Raw genomic sequence first — 22,376 nt, 5'->3', positions numbered from 1 at the left:
CACCACCACCACCATCATCACCATCACCATCATCACCACCACCATCACCACCACCATCATCACCACCATCACCACCACCATCACCACCACCATCACCATCATCATCACCACCACCACCACCATCACCACCACCACCACCACCATCACCCCATCACCATCATCACCACCATCATCATCACCACCACCATCACCACCACCACCACCACCACCATCACCACCACCACCATCACCACCACCACCACCACCATCACCACCACCACCATCATCACCACCACCATCACCATCATCACCACCACCATCACCACCACCACCACCATCACCACCACCATCACCACCACCACCACCATCACCATCATCATCACCACCACCACCATCATCCTCATCATCACCATCCTCACCGTCATCATCACCATCACCATCACCATCATGTTACAGAAGTTGAACCTTGCCCAAGGTCACAGAGCTAATAATTAATGACACCATCACTCATACACAGACCTTCCCAAAGCAAAGCTCTCTCTGCCCACTCCCCCTACCACATGCCAGGAACCTTCCTTCAAAGACAGATACGGCCTGCCCTTTCCTCTCCTCTTCTTCCTACTTGCCCCCTGAAATGGGGAGCCATCCTCTTGCACCATGAGGACAGGGGCTGTAACTAGGGGTGGAGGAGTAGGGAGATGCAAGGACCCTGCTCTCTGAGGACTGACACCAGCCCTGGCCACATTCCTCGGGGTCACCTTTACGAGAGGGAATCATGTTGCCATCATTTTTGAGCCCTGTTGTTTTAGGCTTTCTGTTCCTGCCAGCCCTAATCCTGATGCAGTCTTCAAGCTCCACAAATCCTGCAAACCACCCCCTTCTCCCATATCGTACGCACATGCCAAACCCCCCAACCTAACTACTCTGAAGGCAGCTCAGCCATTTCCATAATCTGATTTGCTTTTAATCTGTGTTGGAAAGGATAAAAGCAATGGCCTTCGAGGGCAGACCTGGGCCAAAACCACCCAGCTGCACCAGGTAAAAACGCTGGGGATAAGTATTTGTTTGGAAAGCACTGGCTCATCGTGAGGCATGTCTAGGAGAGCTATTAAGCAGTATTTTAAAACTCCAGTTTATTCTAAAGTGCATATTTTCCATCTCTGGCCCAGGTCCAGCCAGCAAAGAAAGGCAAGCTTTGGCTTGTGGCTTCTTTTATTCCTCATCCCAAATTGATCATCACCGATAAATGAGATCAAAGCTTCCAGACCATCAGCCCGTAAAGGCCCCTGGGAAAGGGAATGTTAAGCCGTCATCGGAATCCAGCTGGACATGGGCGTGGGTGGCCCAGTGCCCACGAGGGCATCATTGTATCTCAGCCTTGCCCTGTCGTGACTGCATGGTCTTTTGGCATGGGGGATGCAGATCTGGGAGGACCACAGATCCTAGGAATAAGTCCAGCATCTCAGAGGATTTTTCTGACACAATGAGATGCCAGTTATCAGAGGCAGTAAGCCTTGAGGCTGGATGATGGTTCATGTCAGAAGGAGAAGTTCTTTTTTTCTTATTGAACTATAGTTGATTTACAATAATGCATTAGTTTCAGGTGTCCAGCAAAGTGAGTCAGTTTTTTTTTTTGCAGGTTATTTTTCCTTATTATTACAAAATATGGAGTATAGTTCCCTGTGTTATATAGTAGGTTCTTGTTGATGATCTATTTTATATATAGTGTGTATCTGCTAATCCCAACCTCCTAATTTATCCCTCCCCCTCCCTTTCCCCTTTTGTAACCATAAGTTTGTTTTCTGTGTCTGTGAGTGTATTTCTGTTTTGTAAATAAGTTCATTTGTATCATTCTTTTTTAGATTCCACATATAAGTGATATCATATGATGTTTGTCTTTCTCTGTCGGACTTATCAATACTTCACTTAGTATGATCATCTCTAGGTCCATCCATGTTGCTGCCAATGGCATGATTTCATTCTTTTTTATGGCTGAGTAGTATTCCATTGTATATATGTACCACATCTTCTTTATCCATTCCTCTGTTGATGCACATTTAGGTTGCTTCCATGTCTTGGCTATTGTAAATAGTGCACATAGGGGTGCATGTATCTTTTCAAATTATAGTTTTGTCTGGATATATGCCCAGGAGTGGGATTGCTGGGCCATATGGTAGCTCTTTATTTGGTTTCTTGAGGAACCTCTATACAGTGGCTGCATCAATTTACATTCCCATCAACAGTGCAGGAGGGTTCCCTTTCCTGCACACCCAGGAGGGGCCCTTGTTGATCACCACTGAGCTGTGCTGCAGGCTGCTTGGCGGCCCAGAACACATCCCTGGAAATTCATAGAAAAGGGGGTGCTGATGTTACTGGACACGGAAAAGCCTGTGTGGTAGGATGTTTATGCAACAGACATCTGGGAAATACGTGAAGATAGTCCTGCCCTTGATGTTCCAGTGACCAGGAGGGTACGTCAGAAAAGCATGGAGTGCTGGCTGTGGGCTGCTTCCTAACAGTACTGTGAGCAAAGCCGGCTCAGCATTTACCAAAGAGAGACATCTGGGTCTTTCGTGCCAACAATTTAAATTAGTCTTGCAAAAAAGCAAGGATTTAATCCAATCCAAAGAAAATTGGATTAAGGGAAGAGCATTTTGTAAAATGCTACTGGAAACTATTCCAGAAGGCGTAGCACAATCCTTGTAAAAGACAGTTTTACAGGAGTGTAATGAGATGGGTGTGTGTGTGTACACACAAGAGGTTTACTGTGTGACTAGAGTGAGACAGATGCAGAGAAATCATGGGACTTGGTGAGGTGTGCTCAGGGGGAATTTAATAGATGCTCTAAGAGAAATATATACAACTCATAAAATATCTTCAGTGTAGGACTTCCCTGGCGGTTCAGTGGCTAAGACTCTGCACTTCCAATGCAGAGCATGGGTTCAGTCCCTGGTCGGGGAACTAAGATCCCACATGTGGTGCAGCATAGCCAAAAAAAAAAAAAACCCAAACAAAAACACTTCCATATGATTGCAATATTGTTAATATCACTCTGTGTTCATTCGTCAATCAGTATGATCCTTTCTCTCCGAGTACCACTGATTTTACCATCAGGCTTTATCATCTTAAACATGCAGATGTGGGTATTAGTCGGCTGAGGCTGTTGTAACAGAATACCCCAGACTGGGCAGCTTAAACAATGGAAATTTCTCACAGTCTGGAGGCTGGGAGTCTGAGATCAGGGCATGGACAGACTCGGTTCCCGACGAGGCTCTCTTGTTGGCTTACAGATGCCACCTTATCTATGTGTCCTCGTGTGGTGGAGAGAGAGACAAAGGAAGAGAGAGACAAAGCAAGACAGACCCCATATCATATTATAACCTCATTTCACCTTCATTACTTCTTTACCCCAAATACAGCTACTCTGGGGGGTTAGGGCTTCAACATATGAACTTTGAGGGGATATACATCCATCCATAGCAACATGGCTTGAGATAAACATGCAGGAACGTCAGAGCCCAGCAGGGGCATCTCAGCTCCCTACCTCGTTCCGTTTCTGAGTGGGAACCTTTCCCAACAAGGCTGAGAAACCTGCTCGTTGAACAGTCACCCCCCACTGCTCCCCACGTTTGTAGAGCCCTTCATGTCCCTGAGGTCAGGGCGCCCCTAAGCCCCGCTCCTCAGCATTCCCGCCCACATCCCAGCTGCCAGACCCTGGCTTCAGTGACTGAGCCTCCCTCTGGTCCCAGAAGGCCACTGGCCGCCCTAGAATCAGTTCAGTGCAGGGAATCCACGGCCACCAGCCCCCGAGGGGAGGTGGAGTAGAAATTCCCCAGCCCCCTCGGGCAGCTCGCTCACAGGTGCTGTACAGGGCACCGGGGTTTCCAGAGCAATGAAGTCCAACCTCCCCACAATGCTGCCTGGCCTGGTTCACAGCCCTGGTCCCCCATCCCTTTCCCTCACCCCACATATTCCCAAATCTGCATCTCAGACTCTGCATGTGGGGGAACCCCAGCCAAGACAATCAGCAGAGCTCCTGGAAAAATAAAACCCACCCTGGATAGTTACCCAAGAGGAAAAAAAAAAGCAAACACCTTTGGGACATCAAACTCCATCCATTCAACACCTATGAGAAAAGTCAGCTTTATTTTACTTTTTTAATTTTTGAATTCTATTTTTTTATACAGCAGGGTCTTATTAGTTATCTATTTTATACATATTAGTGTATGTATGTCAATCCCAATCTCCCAATTCATGACACCACCACCACCCACCCCCGCTTTCCCCCCTTGATGTCCATACGTTTCTTCTCTACATCTGTGCCTATTTCTGCCCTGCAAACCGGTTCATCTGTACCATTTTTCTAGGTTCCACATATATGCATTAATGTATGGTATTTGTTTTTCTCTTTCTTACTTCACTCTGTATGACAGTCTGTAGATCCAACCACATCCATACAAATGACCCAATCTCGTTCTTTTTTATGGCTGAGTAATATTCCATTTTATATACGTACCACATCTTCTTTATCCATTCGTCTGTCGATGGGCATTTAGGGTGCTTCCATGACCTGGCTATTGTAAATAGTGCTGCAATGAACATTGGGGTGCATGTGTCTTTTTGAATTATGGTTTTCTCTGGGTATATGCCCAGGAGTGGGATTGCTGGAGCATATGGTAATTCTATTTTTAGTTTCTGCAGTTTTTTAAAAACATCTTTATTGGAGTATAATTGCTTTACAATGGTGTGTTAGGTTCTGTTTTATAACAAAGTGAATCAGTTATACATATACATATATCCCCATATCTCTTCCCTCTTGCGTCTCCCTCCCTCCCACCCTCCCTATCCCACCTCTCTAGGTGGTCCCAAAGCACCGAGCTGATCTCCCTGTGCTGTGCGGCTGCTTCCCACTAGCTATCGGTTTTACATTTGGTAGTGTATATATGTCCATGCCACTCTCTCACCCTGTCACATCTCACCCCTCCCCCTCCCCATATCCTCAATTCCATTCTCTAGTAGGTCTGCGTCTTTATTCCCGTCCTGCCCCTAGGTTCTTCATGACCAATTTTTTTAAGATTCTATATATAGGTGTTAGCATATGGTATTTGTTTTTCTCTTTCTGACTTACTTCACTCTGTATGACAGACTCTAGGTTCATCCACCTCACTACAAATAACTAGATTTCGTTTCTTTTTATGGCTGAGTAATATTCCATTGTATATATGTACCACATCTTCTTTACCCATTCATCTGTCAATGGACACTTAGGTTGCTTCCATGTCCTGGCTATTGTGAATAGAGCTGCAGTGAACATTGTGGTACATGACTCTTTTTGAATTATGGCTTTCTCAGGGTATATGCCCATTACTGGGATTGCTGGGTCGTATGGTAGTTCTATTTTTAGTTTTTTAAGGAACCTCCATACTGTTTTCCATAGTGGCTGTATCAATTTACATTCCCACCAACAGTGCAAGAGGGTTCCCTTTTCTCCACACCCTCTCCAGCATTTGTTGTTTGTAGATTTTCTGATGCCCATTCTAACTGGTGTGAGGTGATAGCTCATTGTAGTTTTGATTTGCATTTCACTAATAATTAGTGATGTTAAGCAGCTTTTCATGTGCTCCTTGGCCATCTGTATGTCTTCTTTGGAGAAATGTCTATTTAGGTCTTCTGCCCATTTTTTGATCAGGTTGTTTTTTTTTTTTTTTTAATACTGAGCTGCATGAGCTGTTTACATATTTTGGAGATTAATCCTTTGTCTGTTGATTCATTTGCAAATACTTCTCCCATTCTGAGGGTTGTCTTTTCGTCTTGTTTGTAGTTTCCTTTGCTTTGCAAAAGCTTTTAAGTTTCATTAGGTCCCATTTGTTTATTTTTGGTTTTATTTCCATTACTCTAGGACGTGGGTCAAAAAGAATCTTGCTGTGATTTATGTCAAAGAGTGTTCTTCCTATGTTTTCCTCTAAGCGTTTTGTAGTATCCGGTCTTACATTTAGGTCTCTAATCTATTCTGATTTTATTTTGTATGGTGTTAAGGGAGTGTTCTAATTTCATTCTTTTATATGTAGCTGTCCAGTTTTCCCAGCACCAGTTACTGGGAAAGGCTGTCTTTTCTCCATTGTATATCCTTACCTCCTTTGTCATAGATTAGTTGACCATAGGTGCGTGGGTTTATCTCTGGGCTTTCTATCCTGTTCCATTGATCTATAGTTCTGTTTTTGTGCCAGTACCATATTGTTTTGATTACTGTAGCTTTGTAGTATAGTCTGAAGTCAGGGAGTCTGATTCCTCCAGCTCCGTTTTTTTCCCTCAAGACTGCTTTGGCTGTTCAGGGTCTTTTGTGTCTCCATACAAATTTTAAGATTTTTTTTTCCTAGTTCTGTACAAAATGCTATTGGTAATTTGATAGGGATTGCATTGAATCTGTAGATTGCTTTGGGTATTATAGTCATTTTCAGTGTTGATTCTTCCAGTCCAAGAACATGGTGTATATCTCCATCTGTTTGTATCATCTTTCTTTCATCAGGGTCTTATAGTTTTCTGCATACAGGTCTTTTGTCTCCCTAGGTACGTTTATTCCTAGGTATTTTATTTTTTGTTGCAATGTTAAATGGGAGTGTTTCCTTAATTTCTCTTTCAGCTTTTTCTTCATTAGTGTATAGAAATGCAAGAGATTTCTGTGCATTAATTTTGTATCCTGCTACTTTACCAAATTCATTGATTAGCTCTAGTAGTTTTCTGGTGGCATCTTTAGGATTCTCTATGTATAGTATCACGTCATCTGCAAACAGTGACAGTTTTACTTCTCCTTTTCCAATTTGTGTTCCTTTTCTCTTTCTTCTCTGATTGCCATGGCTAGGACTTCCAAAACTATGTTGAATAATAGTGGCAAGAGTGGACATCCTTGTCTCATTCCTGATCTAAGAGGAAACGCTTTCAGTTTTTCTCCATTGAGAATGATGTTTGCTGTGGGTTTGTCATATATGACCTTTATTATGTTGAGGTAGGTTCCCTCTGTGCCCACTTTCTGGAGACTTTTTATCATAAATGGGTGTTGAAAATTGTCAAAAGCTTTTTCTGCATCTATTGAGATTATCATATGTTTTTATTCTTCAGTTTGTTAATATGGTATATCACACTGATTGATTTGTGTATATTGAAGAATACTTGCACCCCTGGGATAAATCCCACTGTGATTATGGTGTATGATCCTTTAGTGTGTTGTTGGATTCTGTTTGCTAGTATTTTGTTGAGGAATTTTTCATCTATATTCATCAGTGATATTGGTCTATAATTTCCTTTTTTTGTAGTATCTTTGTCTGGTTACAGGGTGATGATGGCCTCATAGAATGATTTTGGGAGTGTTCCTTTCTCTGCAGTGTTTTGGAAGAGTTTGAGAAGGATGGGTGTCAGCTCTTCTCTAAATGTTTGATAGAATTCACCTGTGAAGCCATCTGGTCCTGGACTTTAGTTTGCTGGAAGATTTTTAATCACAGTTTCAATTTCATTACTTGTGATTGGTCTGTTCATATTTTCTATTTCTTCCTGGTTCAGTCTTGGAAGGTTATACCTTTCTAAGAATTTGTCCATTTCTTCCAGGTTGTCCATTTTATTGGCATAGAGTTGCTTGTAGTAGTCTCAGGATGCTTTGTATTTCTGCGGAGTCTGTTGTTACTTCTCCTTTTTCATTTCTAATTTTATTGATTTGAGTCCTCTCTCTCTTTTTCTTGATGAGTCTGGCTAATGGTTTATCAATGTTGTTTATCTTCTCAAAGAACCAGCTTTTAGTTTTATTGATCTTTGCTATTGTTTTCTTTGTTTCTATTTCATTTATTTCTGCTCTGATCTTTATGATTTCTTTCCTTCTGCTAACTTTGGGTTTTGTTTGTTCTTCTTTCTCTAGTTCCTTTAGGTGTGAGGTTAGATTGAGATTTTTCTTGTTTGAGGTAGGCTTGTATTGCTGTAAACTTCCCTCTTAGAACTGCTTTTGCTGCATCCCATAGGTTCTGGATCATCGTGTTTTCATTGTCATTTGTTTCTATGTATTTTTAAATTTCTTCTTTCATTTCCTCAGTGATCTTTTGGTTATTTAGTAGTGCACTGTTTAGCCTCCAAGTATTTGTGGTTTTTACAGTTTTTTTCCTGTAATTGATTTCCAGTCTCATAGTGTTGTGGTCAGAAAAGATGTTTGATATGATTTTAATTTTCTTAAATTTTCTGAGGCTTGATCTGTGACCCAAGGTTTGATCTATCCTGGAGAATGTTCCATATGCACTTGAGAAGAAAATGTATTCTGAAGCCACTTTGAGGTGGAATGATCTATAAATATCAATTAAATCTATCTGGTCTATTGTGTCATTTAAAGCTTGTGTTTCCTTATTAATTTTGTTTGGATGATCTGTCCATTGGTGAAAGTGGGGTGGTTAAAGTCCCTCACTATTATTGTGTTACTGTCAATTTCCTCTTTTATAGCTGTTAGCAGTTGCCTTATGTATTGAGGTGCTCCTATGTTGGGTGCATATATAATTGTTATATCTTCTTCTTGGATTGATCCCTTGATCATTATGTACTGTCTTTCCTTGTCTCTTGTAACATTATTTTAAAGCCTATTTTATCTGATATGAGTCTAGCTACTCCAGCTTTCTTTTGATTTCCATTTGCATGGAATATCTTTTTCCATCCCCTCACTTTCAGTCTGTATGTGTCCCTAGGTCTAAAGTGGGTCTCTTGTAGACAGCATATATATGGGTCTTGGTTTTGTACCCATTCAGTGAGCCTGTTTCTTTTGGCTGGAGTATTTAATTCATTCACTTTTAAGGTAATTATCTATATGTACGTTCCTATTACCATTTTCTTAATTGTTATGGGTTTGTTTTTGTAGGTCCTTTTCTTCTCTTGTGTTTCCCATTTAGAGAAGTTCCTTTAGCATTTGTTGTAGAGCTGGTTTGGTGGTGCTGAATTCTCTTAGCTTTTGCTTGTCTGTAAAGCTTTTGCTTTCTCCATCACATCTAAATGAGATCCTTGCCGGGTAGAGTAATCTTGGTTGTAGGTTCTTCCCTTTCATCACTTTAAATATATCATGCCACTCCCTTCTGGCTTGTAGAGTTTGTGCTGAGAAATCAGCTGTTAACCTTATAGGGATTCCCTCGTATGTTATTTGTTGTTTTTCCCTTGCTGCTTTTAATATTTTTTCTTTGTATTTAATTTTTGATAGTTTGATTAATGTGTCTTGGCCTGTTTCTCCTTGGATTTATCCTGAATGGGACTCTCTGTGCTTCCGGGACTTGATTAACTATTTGTGTTTTGGTTTTTTGGCTGCGAGGCATGTGGGATCTCAGCTCCCTGACCAGGTATTGAACCCACACACCCCTGTGCTTAAAGGTGAAGTCTTAACCACTGGACCAGCAGGGAAGTCCCCTGGGAGCAGTGGTTTTTGGTGGTGGGTCTCAGCTGACCTGTGAGATGGGGCCGAGGGTGGACAGGCCTCACCTCTGTGCCCCTCACATCTCCCTTGCTGCTGGGCATCTCTGCCCACATCCAACAGGGGGACCCACGGTGAGCTCTGTGGGGCAAGGAGCAGAGACGGACAGGGATGGAGTGCAGGCAATCAGAACACCTGCCGTACTCTCCCCCTCTACTCGCCCATTTAATGGATTATCTGTTGCTTCCCTGATCAGAGAAATGAGAATCTGCTGATGTAAGTTACTCTACAATCCACTCAGCTTTCGGTACATATTTTACTTTTTTATTTTTTATTGGAGTATAGTTCATTTACAATGTTGTTAGTTTCAGGTATACAGCATAGTGATTCAGTTATCCGTGTACCTATTCTTTTCCCATTTAGGTTATTACAAAATATTGAGTTCTCTGTGCTACACAGTAGGTCCTCATTTTTCTCTATTTTATATATAGTAGTGTGTGTATGTTAATCCCAAACTCCTAATTTATCCTTCCCCCACCTTTCCCCTTTGGTAACCATGAATTTGTTTTCTGTGTCTGTGAGTCTGTTTCTGCTTTGTAAATAAGTTCATGTGTATTATTTTTTAGATTCCACATATAAGTAATATCAGATGGTATTTGTCTGACTTACTTCGTTTAGTATGATCATCTCTAGGTCCATCCATGTTGCTGCCAATGGCATTATTTCATTCTTTTTATGGCTGAGTAGTATTCCATTGTGTACATGTACCACATCTGCTTTATCCATTCATCTGCTGATGGATAGTTAGGTTGCTACCCTGACCTGGCTATTGTAAATAGTGCTGCTATAAACATTGGGGTGCCTGTATGTTTTTGAATGATGGTTTTCTCAGGGTATCTGCCCAGTAGTGGGATGGCTGGGTCATATGGTAGTTCTATTTTTAGTTTTTTAAGGAACCTCCATACTGTTCTCCATAGCGGCTGCACCAACTTACGTTGCCACCAGTGGTGCAGGAGGGTTCCCTTTCCTTCACACCCTCCCCAGCATATATTATTTGTAGACTTTTTAATGATGGCCATTCTGACCTGTGTGAGTTGATACCTCACTGTACTTTTGATGTGCATTTCTCTAATTAGAGATGTCGAGCACCTTTTCATGTGCCTGTTTGCCATCTGTATGTCTCCTTTGAAGATATGTCTATTTAGGTTTTCTGCCCATTTTTCGATTGGGTTGTTTGTTTTTTGTTGTTGAGTTGTATGAGCTGTTTGTAGATTTTGGAAATTAAGCCTTTGTTGGTTGCATTGCTTGCAAATATTTTTCTCCCATTCTGTAGATTGTCTGTTCATGGTTTGTTTCCTTTGCTGTGCAAAAGCTTGTAAGTTTGATTAGGTCCCATTTGTTTATTTTTGCTTTTATTTCTATTGCCTTTGGTATGATTTGTGACAGAGAATGTTTTGCCTGTGTTCTCTTCTGGGAGTTTCATGCTGCCATGTATTATGTTTAAGTCTTTAAGCCATTTTGAGTTTATTTTTGTGTATGGTGTGGGGGTGTGTTCTAACTTCATTGATTTACATGCATGTCTCCAACTTCCCCAGCACCACTTGCTGAAGAGACTTTTTCCCATTGTGTATTCTTGCGTGCTTTGTCAAATATTAATTGACCGTAGGTGTGTGGGTTTATTTCTGGCCTCTGTTATTTAAAGATACAGTAAAACAGCATAAGAACTGAGGAAGATTGGGGGAATCCACCTACAAGTCCAGAGCTGAGTGAGAGCACAGAACAGCATAAAGCATCAGTGTTGAGACGCCCACAGTGGATTATGCAGCTGTGGTCAGCTGAATAATGTCCCCAAAGATGTCCATGTTCTAATCCCCGAACGTTGTGAATATGTGAACTTACGTAGCAAAAGGGAGTTGGCAGATGTGGTCCAGTTAAGGACCTTGAGATGCACAGGTGACCTGGATTTTACAGGTGGTCCAGTGTCATCACATGGGTCCCTGTAAAGAGGACGTCAGAGGAGTATTTGATTACAAGATGCTGAGCTCCTTGTTTTGATGATCACAGAAGGGGCCACAAGCTCAGGATGGCAGATGCCTCCAGAAGCTGGAAAAGGCAGGAAATAGATTCTCCCCTGGAGCCTCCAGAAGAAACCAGCCCTGCAGATCCCTTGATTTTAGGGCTTTGGGCTTTAAAACTATAAGACAGCACATTTTTGTTCTTTTAAGCTACCAAGTCCTTGGTACTTTCTTAGAGTAGCCACAGGAAACTCAGACAGAATCCAGGGATGTTAAGCAGGGGGATAGCTGACACTTTCAGGGAAACGACGACTTATGAAGATTTGATGACTAGGACAGATGAGAAGTAACATAGATGTGTTTTTCAACCTGTTGATTTGCAGGACTGAGCATCTCCCTGAGAGACCGCAAACTCCGGCAAAGAAGCACTCAACTGTCTTCGGCTCGCCTTCCGAAGGGAAGCAGTATCTCTACCTGCTGCCCCATCTGGCTCGATCCACGAGAAGCAGCTGGAGGAGGGTTGCCGTGTGAGCCATCAGGTGCGACCCCACGCCTCTGCAGGGTTCCCCTCTCGTTGCCAACATCCCGGCATGCGGAACACGGTGCAGGGATTCGGATGCACCGTGGCTTACGTTCCGGGGACACGGTAAGGAGCTTGTTAATCAATTACCGTCCAATTCTGATGGATCCAGAGCCGCCCCCCCTTCCCTCCGAAGCAGATGCTGGAGCTGAAATGGTTTGTGTACCTACGTAGACAACGTGGTTTTACTTCATCTCAGTGGATACAGTGGCAGCTCCTTCTCCCTCCTTGTCCTCTGTGTGGGCTCCTGAACGGCCTCTTTTCATCACCTCTGGGTCTTCTTCAGCCACCCCCTCCATGAATAACGCCTGAAAAAGAATGCACGGCCAAGAAGCACTGCGCCAAGGTCAAGGCGGCTGAGGCTGAATCACTGGTTTGTCTGCAGGGGTTCTGCATTGCAATCGAACTTCAAAGCCCCGGCGGGCGGTTCCTGCAGCAGGAATGCAATCGCCACATCCAACCTTCAGATCTCGGGTTGCAGAAGAGGCAGCCCACCCTCAAGCCTTTCCAGCCCAAGAGAAAGATGGTTTCCACTGCGGGGCTGGTAAGCTGTGCCTGTGAGCGCCACGCTCCACCCCCCTCCCCCTCTGTGCACCCTTATGCAAAGCACTAGCCTCTCTTCCCTTTCTCTGCAAGATGGGAGGCTTGTGAGCTAAATTATGTGCCCCTACAGTCCATATGTTGACGCCCTGACTCCCAAGACCTCAGGATGGGGATGGATTTGGAGGTGGGGTCTCTAAAGAGGGGATGAAGGTACAATGAGGTCACAAGGGTGGGTCCTGATCCCATAGGACTGGTGTCCTTATAAGAAGAGGAGATCAGGGCACAGACACACACAGAGGGAGGACACAGGGAGGAGAGAAAGGCCTCCGGAGGAACCAGCCCTGCCCACACCTGGTTCTCAGATTCCAGGACAGGGAGAGATACATGTCTGTTATCTAAGCCACCAAGTCTGGAGTATTTTGTTATAGCAGCCCAAGCAAACTCAACACCAAGTTGAGTTATAACAAGCATTTATATCTATCTATCTACCAAAGTTTATATATAATAGATAACCAAGTATTCACAAGTATGTGAGTGTATACCCAACTGTATATATAAAATATATCCTAAGTGGTGAGAGTCATAACAAAACATGTTCAGATGCATATGTTTTGTTAACTGCCAACTGTATTTTCATTTAAAAAATGGGAGGGTATAAAGAAATCTTTAGTTTTTGAATGTGGGTAAATAGAAAGCAAGATGGTGTTTTCTGGATTCTACAGAACTCAGGCACTGTGTGTTTGCATGTGTCTGAGTCCTGTGTGTGTTTGCTTGCGTGTTATGTGTCTGTGTACATGCGTCTTTATGTGTTTCTGTCTGAATCTCGTCTGTGTGCGTGCAGGCGTGTCTCTATGTGTGGGTGCCTGTGTACGATAGTGGCATGTGCACCCAGTTTTGGGAGGTTGCCTGGAAGGTAGTTAGTGATGGAGATGGGACCCGTGAGGCAACTGGTAGCTCAGAAAGTTAATCCAGATTTGTGTCACTGTCACCGACATAGTGAGGATCTGCCGGTTCCTGTATCCTGAATCTCCAGGAGAGGAGCAGACCACTTCCCAGGGGAATCTGAGTCAGCTAAGTAAATGCTGTGGCCGTTTGATGGAGACATCAAGTGATTTCTATTGGGGAACCTCTGAAAAATAGTGTAAAGCCATTACCTTCTTTGAACAGACCATCTGTCTCCTGGTATCACTGAACAACAGCCATCACAGCCAAGCCTGGTCAGTTGCTAATCAAGGACATGAGTTAATAAGGCAAAATAATTAGATGATTAGTGTCATGACCTACCTGTTAAGTGCTCATCTTATATTCTAATGCCTATAATCACCGTCTCAAACGTTCGGGGGTAGAAAAATCCAGCAATGACACTGTCTGATATGGATTCTCTGATATTTTCTTGAAAGAACCAAGGGACTCGAACGCAGGAAGCAGTGCCACTCGAGGATGTCAGGGCAACACCGACAGCCTTAATACGTCAAGGATTCAGCAGTGTCCATCACAAACCTTTCCTTCTCTCTGATTGCCTGAGATTTTTGTCACGAGATGTCTGGGATCCTGATGAGTCACTAGGGACGTGAAATCATAACTAGAAGAAACGCCACCAAGGAAACAATGTGTCACAGGTCAGCATATGTGGTCGACCCTTCCTGACAACATCTCACAACCACAGAACAGACGGGACGCCTGTGTTATCCTGACGTAAATATGGACCCCAGGAGAAACCAGCTCTTTGGACCCACGGTAACTGTTCCTGGGAGGGCATTATTGGGGGTGGATTTCCCAAGATGCTGCTTACAAGTCATTCCTTGGAAAACCCGAGATTGTAGAGAACACTGATGCAGATCACAGGATGGGGATGACCGAAAAATGGACCCCAGGGGAAAAACAGTTAAGTGGGTTATTATGGCTCTACCGGTCCGACCAAATAAGGGATGGTGGATTTATGATCAGATTCTGAATTCTAGAACAGGAAGGGACCTGGAATGAACAGAAGCGCAGACGCCCGGGGCTCAGCGATGTGCAGGTTTGTCACGACTGTTTCTGGACCCAGAGGGAACCGGGTAAGGATGGCAAGACTCATCAGGGCTGTGTCCCCGCAGGATGTAAGGTCTACTTAGCAACTGGCCCCTCCCTCCCTGGGGCCATGTGTCATTACTCAGCCCATGGGGGTCAGGGTAGTTCAGAGGATACTTGCTGAGGTTGCAGACCTGGAGATCCAGGATTTGGGGGAAGTTGGTGCCGAGAAGTGTCCCTTTCTTTTCTTCTCTTTTCCACGAGGAAGCTCAGCTCATCCGCGGGTGTGGAAAGCTGAGAACGAGGTTCCGACCTGCAGGCTGGCTCAGTGTCCGTGAGGATGGATGTCCCCCTCACCAAGCACCGTAGGGGGGCATAGGGTCATCAGGGAAGGCTTCGAGAAGCACGAAAAGCTGCGTGGACAGACCCCCGGGAATGGACATGATGACGAAGGTGATGTACTGTCTGTCCACGGAGCATCTCCCGTTTCCTATCACAGGGTCCTACAAGCGCCTTTTCATTTCCTCCTGTCCTTAGGGTGTGTTTCTTAATACGGATGAGCGTTTGAAATTAGGTTGTGATGTTGTCTGATTTTTGTGCCCCCTCCCCTTGAAGGTGGGCTCTGTGGAGCAGAGGTGGGAGCTAACTCACTGTGACATGACAGCGTCCAGCCGGTCTCCAGTGGTGGGGTCCTGAGGAGGAGTCTTAAAGAAAGTGATACGTGGACTTCAACGTCTTTAGTCTGAAGGGAAGCAGCCTCGAAGAAAGTAATATTCATGTCCGCACTACGCTGTATTATATGTGTGTGTATCTAATAAATATAAATAACTATTATAAATATGGCACTATGATACACATACAATATGATTTATAATATACAACACGCATATAGAATGTAAAATGTATAACATTTTACAGCATGACAGTTAACACATAAGGTATAATTTTTAAGTTGTAATGCATAGTATGTATTATATATTGTGTACACATATTATAAATTATATAATGAGTATAACTGCATATATTATGCATTATATGAGTATATCTTAATACATAATAGATGTATAATGTATAAATATATGTATTATATACTTATACATTGGTATATATTATATATAATGTGTATATACGAATATAATGTATAGACATATACAACAGAATATATAATATACATTCTAACAAATGACTGACATGTAATTGTGTACAATATATAACATACAGTATATAATTAATATAATGTAAAATCATAATGTAAAATATAACATGTATATGAAATATACTATATAATATACAATTTAATGTACTAAAAATTACATAGTATAAACTTAAAATTAAATACTAGACACTATATATGTATATTATATACAAAAAATAGTATACAATATATACTGTTATATAGTATATATATATTACCATGTACTAGTATATAACATATAGTAGTATATATTAATACTAGTATATAGTATATACTAGTATATATTACTATCTGTATAAGGTTTATTGTAGTATAGTAATATATACTAGTATATACTATATACTAGTATTAATCTATATTGTGTATTGTGTTCACTGTACATAATCTATATTATAATATGTATATTATATATTAGATATAATATACATAATATAGCAATATAATAACCGTATAACGTATATCATACACGATTTAAGGGACGTCCTGTTGTTGGCTACCTAGCTTGCTTCCATTGTTTTGAACTTTCCGTTGTGCCTGGATGCACACCCTGACTCACTTCCCTGGGGAAGTGCGGGTCCCTTTCCTACCACCTCCCCACCTGCTCTGGGCACAGAACCGCCCCCCCGGCGTCACCCGGTCCCCGCAGTTGCCTCTGCCCTCCTCACTCCAGAGTCCCCACCTCCCCGGGTAGGGCATCCCCCAAGTCCCACCTGTGCTGCACCATCCCAGCCTCTGCAACAGCCGAGCTCCTTCTCCTTCAACCACCAGCCTCGCCCTGGATGTCCAGAGCTCCACAGTAACCTCTTCACTCGCCTATGAAAGAAGTAGTTTTAAAACTATCAGCTGCTCCTTCCTTTCTCCTGCCTCTGGAACCTCGTCCTCCCCTGACCCTGCATGAAGATGGTCCCTGAGGTCTGACCCTGGCGTCCTCTCCCTGATCAGCGTGATGGGGCCAATGGATTCTGCCATCTCTCACCTTTATGGAAGCTCCAAAACCTGTCGCTCCCTCCAAAGTGAAGTAAGTCAGATGGAGAAAGACGAACACTGTAGGGTCTCACTTATCTGTGGAATCTAAAAAATACAACAAGGTAGTGAATATAAAAAAGAAGCAGACTCCCAGATCTAGAGAACAAGCGAGTGGTTCCCAGTAGGGAGAGGGGAGGGGGAGGGGGGCATTATAGGGGGAGCAGAGCAAGAGGTACAAACTACTAGGTAAAAAATAAGCTACAAGGATATATTGTACAGCACAGGGAACAGAGCCACTGTTTCATAATAACCATAAAGTATAACCTATGAAAATTGTGAATCACTGTACTGTATATCTGTAACTTATATAATACTGTATAGCAGCTACACTTCAATAAGCAACTACACTTCAATGTGTGCTTCTGCTGTTTACAACAGCCAATACACTTCAGTAAACAATTTTTTTTTTAATCTGTAGGTCCCTCCAGTAAACCTCTTCCTTCCTGAACTTGGCCCGTCACTAACAGCATTCCCTACCCCATCAAACATCACAGCTGCTAAGCAACCTGAAATCCAGACGTTGGGAATTGATTTCTGTGGCTGAGGAAGTGGGTCTCACCCTAACACAAGCCAGGGTGAGTGGCCTTTGTGGGGTACACTTCCATGGGGTTACCCAGATCTTCAGGGAACTGCAATTTCCTGCATAAATTGTTCTCCTTTTTCCCAGTGTGCTACTTAGAAAAAGGACAATAAATAATAATTCACATAAATATTTGAAAGCTAGTGATGTGTTAAGAAAAATAGGAAAATCTAATGAAAAAGGAAAATTTGTTTTTAAGAAAGAGGGCTATTAAAGCAGCAAGCAGAACAATGGTTGCCAGGGGCTGGCAACGGAGGAACAAAATTGGCAACAGAATGACAAGACAATGTGGAAATGTACACAACTCACTGGAGGTGCTGATTCCCCAACCGTGCACAGGGCTCAAAACTCACCCAACTGTCCACCTGAAAGGGCTGCTTTTACTGAAAAAAATTACGTCTCAGTAAACTTGAATTGAAAACAAAAGGAGCCTAATCATTTTCATTCTTTTCCTGCATTAGCAGCACTAAGTCCAGTGAGTCAGATGGGTGAAGATAAGCACAGCAATTCTTTCATTTTTACGTAAAAAACGTGTGCTTTTGCTGTTTACAATAGCCAAGACATGGAAGCAACCTAAATATCCACCGAGAGAGGAATGGATAAAGAAGATATGGTACATACATACAATGGAATATTACTCCGCCATAAAAAAGAATGAAATAATGCCATTTGCAGCAACAAGGATGGACCTAGAGATGATCATACTAAGTGAAGCAAATCAGACACAAAGACAAATATCATATGATATCACTTATATGTGGAATCTAAAAAATAATACAAATGAATCTATGTACAAAACAGAAATAGACTCACAGACATAGAAAACACACTTATGGTTACCAAAGGGGAAAGGGGGGAGGGATAAATTAGGAGTTTGGATTGATATATACACACTATTATACATAAAATAGATAACAACAAGGTCCTACTGTATATAGCACAGGGAACTCTACTCAGCACTCTGTAGCAACCTATATGGGAAAAGAATTTGAAAAAGAATAGATACATGAGGGAATTCCCTGGTGGCACGGTGGTAAGAATCCGCCTGCCAATGCAGGGGACACGGGTTCGAGCCCTGGTCCGGGAAGATCCCACATGCCACAGAGCAACTAAGCCCATGCGCCACAACTACTGAGCCTGTGCTCTAGAGCCTGCGAGCCACAACTACTGAGCCCACGTGCCTAGAGCCCATGCACTGCAATGAAGAGCAGCCCTGCTCGCGGCAACTAGAGAAAGCCCGCGCATAGCAACAAGGACCCAACACAGCCAAAAATAAATTAAATCTTAAAAAAAAAAAAAGGAATAGATACATGAATATGTATAACTGAATCACTTTGCTGTACACCTGAAACTAACACAACACTGTAAATCAACTATACTACAGGATAAAATAAATTTTTTAAAAATTGTAATTTTCATGTAAAAAAAGTGTGCTTTTAAGGCACTGTCCAAATGAACAACTCTTTCCTTGAGGACTTTGTTTGCATTCACGCTTTCTTTCGAGACAGTATCTGGGGGTGGGGTCCTCTGTCATCCTACCTGTGGCCATGCTCACGATGATACTGCTGTACACGAAAAATGGGTAAAAACACACCCCTTATCTTTCATCATCTGTTTTGGCCTCGTTGCCTATTAAAAAGACCCTTAGATAAAATGAAAAAAAGAAAGCATTAAAGTATGGAATTGCAGCACTACCAATGTGTTCCCACCATCCGGGTGGGCATCCAGCAGAGGCAGGTGGTGGGTGATGTAAACCAGAGTCCTGCCCGCCAGCCGTGAGCACACTCGACACGGCCACTGGGGTACAGCCGATGGTCTTGACAGGTGGGGCAGCCCTGTGGGAAGGGCAGGGGCACACCGAGGGGGATGCCAGCAGTGTCCGGATTCCACAGGTGCCTGAGAAGCAGCATGCCTGTCACCACATCTGGAATCTGCAGGCACAGTTTCTAAAGGAAAACCTGTACAACTGAACCACAGGTGAGGACAGACATCCAAACAGAATCCCCTGTGAGTCCCAAGGAGATGGGGTGGCACGGCCAGACCCACAGAGGACCCTCCCACTGCCCTGAAAACTACCTTCCACAGCTTTAGTTTTAAATCATGGACTCACCCCTGAGTGCCCCCGGCTGTGTGGTTGTGCCTGGCTGAGAGCTGACTTGACTTTTACCCCATGCCATGTTCCCTGGGAGTCCTGGAGACCCCGTTACAGACTGTTTACAACAGCTGAGATGTGGAAGCAACCTAAGTGCCTATCGACAGAGGAATGGATAAAGAAGATGTGGTACCTATACACACAGTGAAATGTTACTCAGCCATGAAAAAGAATGAAATCATGCCATTGGCAGCAACATGGGTGGACCCAGAGATGATCATACTCAGTGAAGTAAGTCAGATAGAGAAAGACAAATACCATATGATATCACTTATATGTGGAATCTAAAAAAAAAAAAAGATACAAATGAACTTATGTACAAAACAGAAACAGACTCACAGACATAGAGATCAGCCAAGAGGGAGGGGGGTGAGGGAGGGAAGAATTGGGAGTGTGGTGTTAGCAGATGCAAACTAGTTTATATAGGATAGATACACAACAAGGTCCTACTGTACAGCACAGAAAACTCTACTCAATATACTGTAATAAACTATACTGGAAAAGAAAACAAAGACCCCACCATTCTTCCCTGACCTATAGACAGTGTACTGGCTGGTCTCTTCGTCACCCACCTCTCTGCCCTCTCTCCCTGGCTCATCCATTCCACTGTCCTTCCTGCTCCTCCAATTCACCATGAACTGTTCATCCTCAGGGTCTGCACCCTTGTGGTCCCCTCCTCCGGGAATTTTTCCCCCTAGACATCCCCATGGCTTCCCCTCTTCCCTCCTTCACATTTGCCAGAAGTCACCTTCACAGGCAGACTGATTCTGACCACGTTCATGGCCATCTGCAGTCTCCCTTCCAGCACTGCCCATCCTCTTTGCGGATTTATTCTTCTCCATTCTGCTTGTTACCTTTCTGATACTATAAGGGTTACTTTTACCTTATAGGCTCTTTGAGTTGATGCTTTTGTCTGTCTTGATCACTGCTGTTTCCCAGCACCTAGAAGCCTGCCAGCGTCATGGTCTCTTCTTGCTTGAAATCTTGAACTAAAATAAGGATTGAGGAAACACCCAGTACACACGTCCGTGCTGCAAACAGTTGAGTGATAAAGACAGAAAAATACAGATAAGACTGTTTTGCTGATGTGCTCAGGAAAGTCCATTAGACCTGTCTTGGCACCATTGTGTCTGTGATCAAGTGACTGAAAGTGCCGTGGGACTCTGGGACAAATGTGGAAGAACTCCGGTGACAGGAAGATGCTTGTGTGAACAAAGAAGACGCGTAGAAGGTAAAGTTGGAGAGAAGATTGGGAAGCGGGTCATATAAAACCTTGGAGGCTGTGCTGAAGACTTAGATTATATTCGACCTGCAATATTATATCCTGGGATATTCTACCTATATAACAGAACGCGCACGAATGACCTATTCTCATTTATATTTTTATAACGTACTCTGGCTTTTATGAGAGCAGTGGACAAGGGGAGACACTGTGTGAGTTTGCCAGGGCTGTCGTAACAGAGGACCACAGAATGGGCGGCTTCAACACAGAAATGTATTTTCTCACGGTCCTGGAGCCTGGAAGTCTAGGAGTCAGGAGCCAGCAGGGTTGTCTGCTGGTGAGATTTCTCTACCTGGCTTGTATACGGCTGTCTTCTTGCTGTGTCCTCCCGTGGAGGACAGAGAGAGAGGGGGGGGGGGAGAAGGAGAGAGGGAGAGGGAGGGAGGGAGAGAGAGGGAGGGAGGGAGAGAGAGGGAGAGGGAAGGAGGGAGGGAGGGAGAGAGGGAGAGAGAGGGAGGGAGGGAGAGAAAGGGAGAGAGGGAGAGGGAAGGAGGGAGAGAGGGAGGGAGGGAGAGAGGGAGGGAGGGAGAGAGAGGGAGGGAGAGGGAAGGAGGGAGAGAGGGAGAGGGAAGGAGGGAGAGAGGGAGAGGGAGGGAGACGGAGAGAGGGAGATGGAGAGAGGGAGGGAGGGAGGGAGAGAGGGAGAGGGAAGGAGGGAGAGAGGGAGAGAGGGAGGGGGAGGGAGAGAGAGGGAGAGAGGGAGAGGGAGGGAGGGAGGGGGAGAGGGAGGGAGAGAGAGGGAGGGAGGGGGAGAGGGGGAGAGGGAGGGAGAGGGAGAGAGACAGAGAGGGGGAGAGAGGGAGAGGGAGGGAGAGAGAGGGAGGGGGAGGGAGGGAGGGGGAGAGGGAGGGAGGGAGAGGGAGGGAGGGAGGGAGAGGGAGGGAGGGGGGGGAGAGAGAGAGAGAGCTCTGGTATGCCCCCCTCCCCTTATAAGGACAGGAGTTCTACGGGATCAAGGCTCTGCCCTGATGACCTCATTTCACCATCATTACTTCCCTAAAAGCCCCATCTCCAAATACAGTCTCATTGGGGGTTAGGGCTTCAGCGTATGCACTTGAGGGGGACACAGTGGAGTCTGTAACACACAACTGGAAACAGGGAGACCCATCTAGGGGCATCACTGAGAGAGCATGGTGGAGGTGGAGACAGTGAGAATCAGACTTGAGGCATCTGATAACCACAGAGCCAATGGGATTTGCTGGTAGATCAGAAGTGAAGGGCAAGAAAAATAAAGATGGGGACTCTATGATTTGGGACGTAGGTACTCAATTTCTAGAAAATGAGCATTAGACGTGCATGCTTCCTGCAAGTTTATCTTAGACAGATTCCACTAATTTAGAGTGATGGCTTCCTGATCTCAGGGCAACAGACTCGATAACAGAATGTCTGTTATCTCTGGTCACCACTGCTCTGGGTTACTGAAACTGAGCCAGGACCCTGTGGGGTTCCTGGGCATGGAAGCCTTTCTGTCCCCCATTTCTTGTTTGTAGGAAACAGACTTCAGCCTCCTGGACCTTCCCTGACTCCCAAAGGGCAGATGCAAACAGTTGCCAATCAGGGAAGGAAAGGGATGCAGAGACAAGGGGGGAACAG

General features: G+C 44.0%; 1 protein-coding gene across 8 annotated transcripts in view; it reads left to right on the top strand.

Moving 5' to 3' along the window:
- DHRSX (dehydrogenase/reductase X-linked) overlaps positions 1–21,096 on the top strand; it is a 331,509-nt gene extending 310,413 nt beyond the window's left edge. The window contains exons 13-19 of one of the 8 annotated variants that reach the window (XR_009006658.1): positions 11,799–11,954; positions 12,381–12,539; positions 13,939–15,315; positions 16,512–16,761; positions 17,188–17,344; positions 19,242–19,732; positions 20,441–21,060. The gene's annotated coding sequence lies outside the window, so the exon portion shown is untranslated. Of the gene's footprint in view, positions 1–11,798; positions 12,540–13,938; positions 15,352–16,511; positions 16,762–17,187; positions 17,345–19,241; positions 19,733–20,440 lie in introns of all 8 variants that reach the window. The other 7 variants (XR_009006657.1, XR_009006660.1, XR_009006659.1 and 4 more) reach the window with 7 other exon arrangements.
- The last annotated feature ends 1,280 nt before the right edge of the window (positions 21,097–22,376 follow it).

This window comes from Balaenoptera acutorostrata, chromosome X (assembly GCF_949987535.1).
Source record: "Balaenoptera acutorostrata chromosome X, mBalAcu1.1, whole genome shotgun sequence".
NCBI lineage: Eukaryota > Metazoa > Chordata > Mammalia > Artiodactyla > Balaenopteridae > Balaenoptera > Balaenoptera acutorostrata.
Note: the sequence above shows the minus strand (reverse complement) of the source record. Positions and strands in the feature narration are given on the sequence as shown.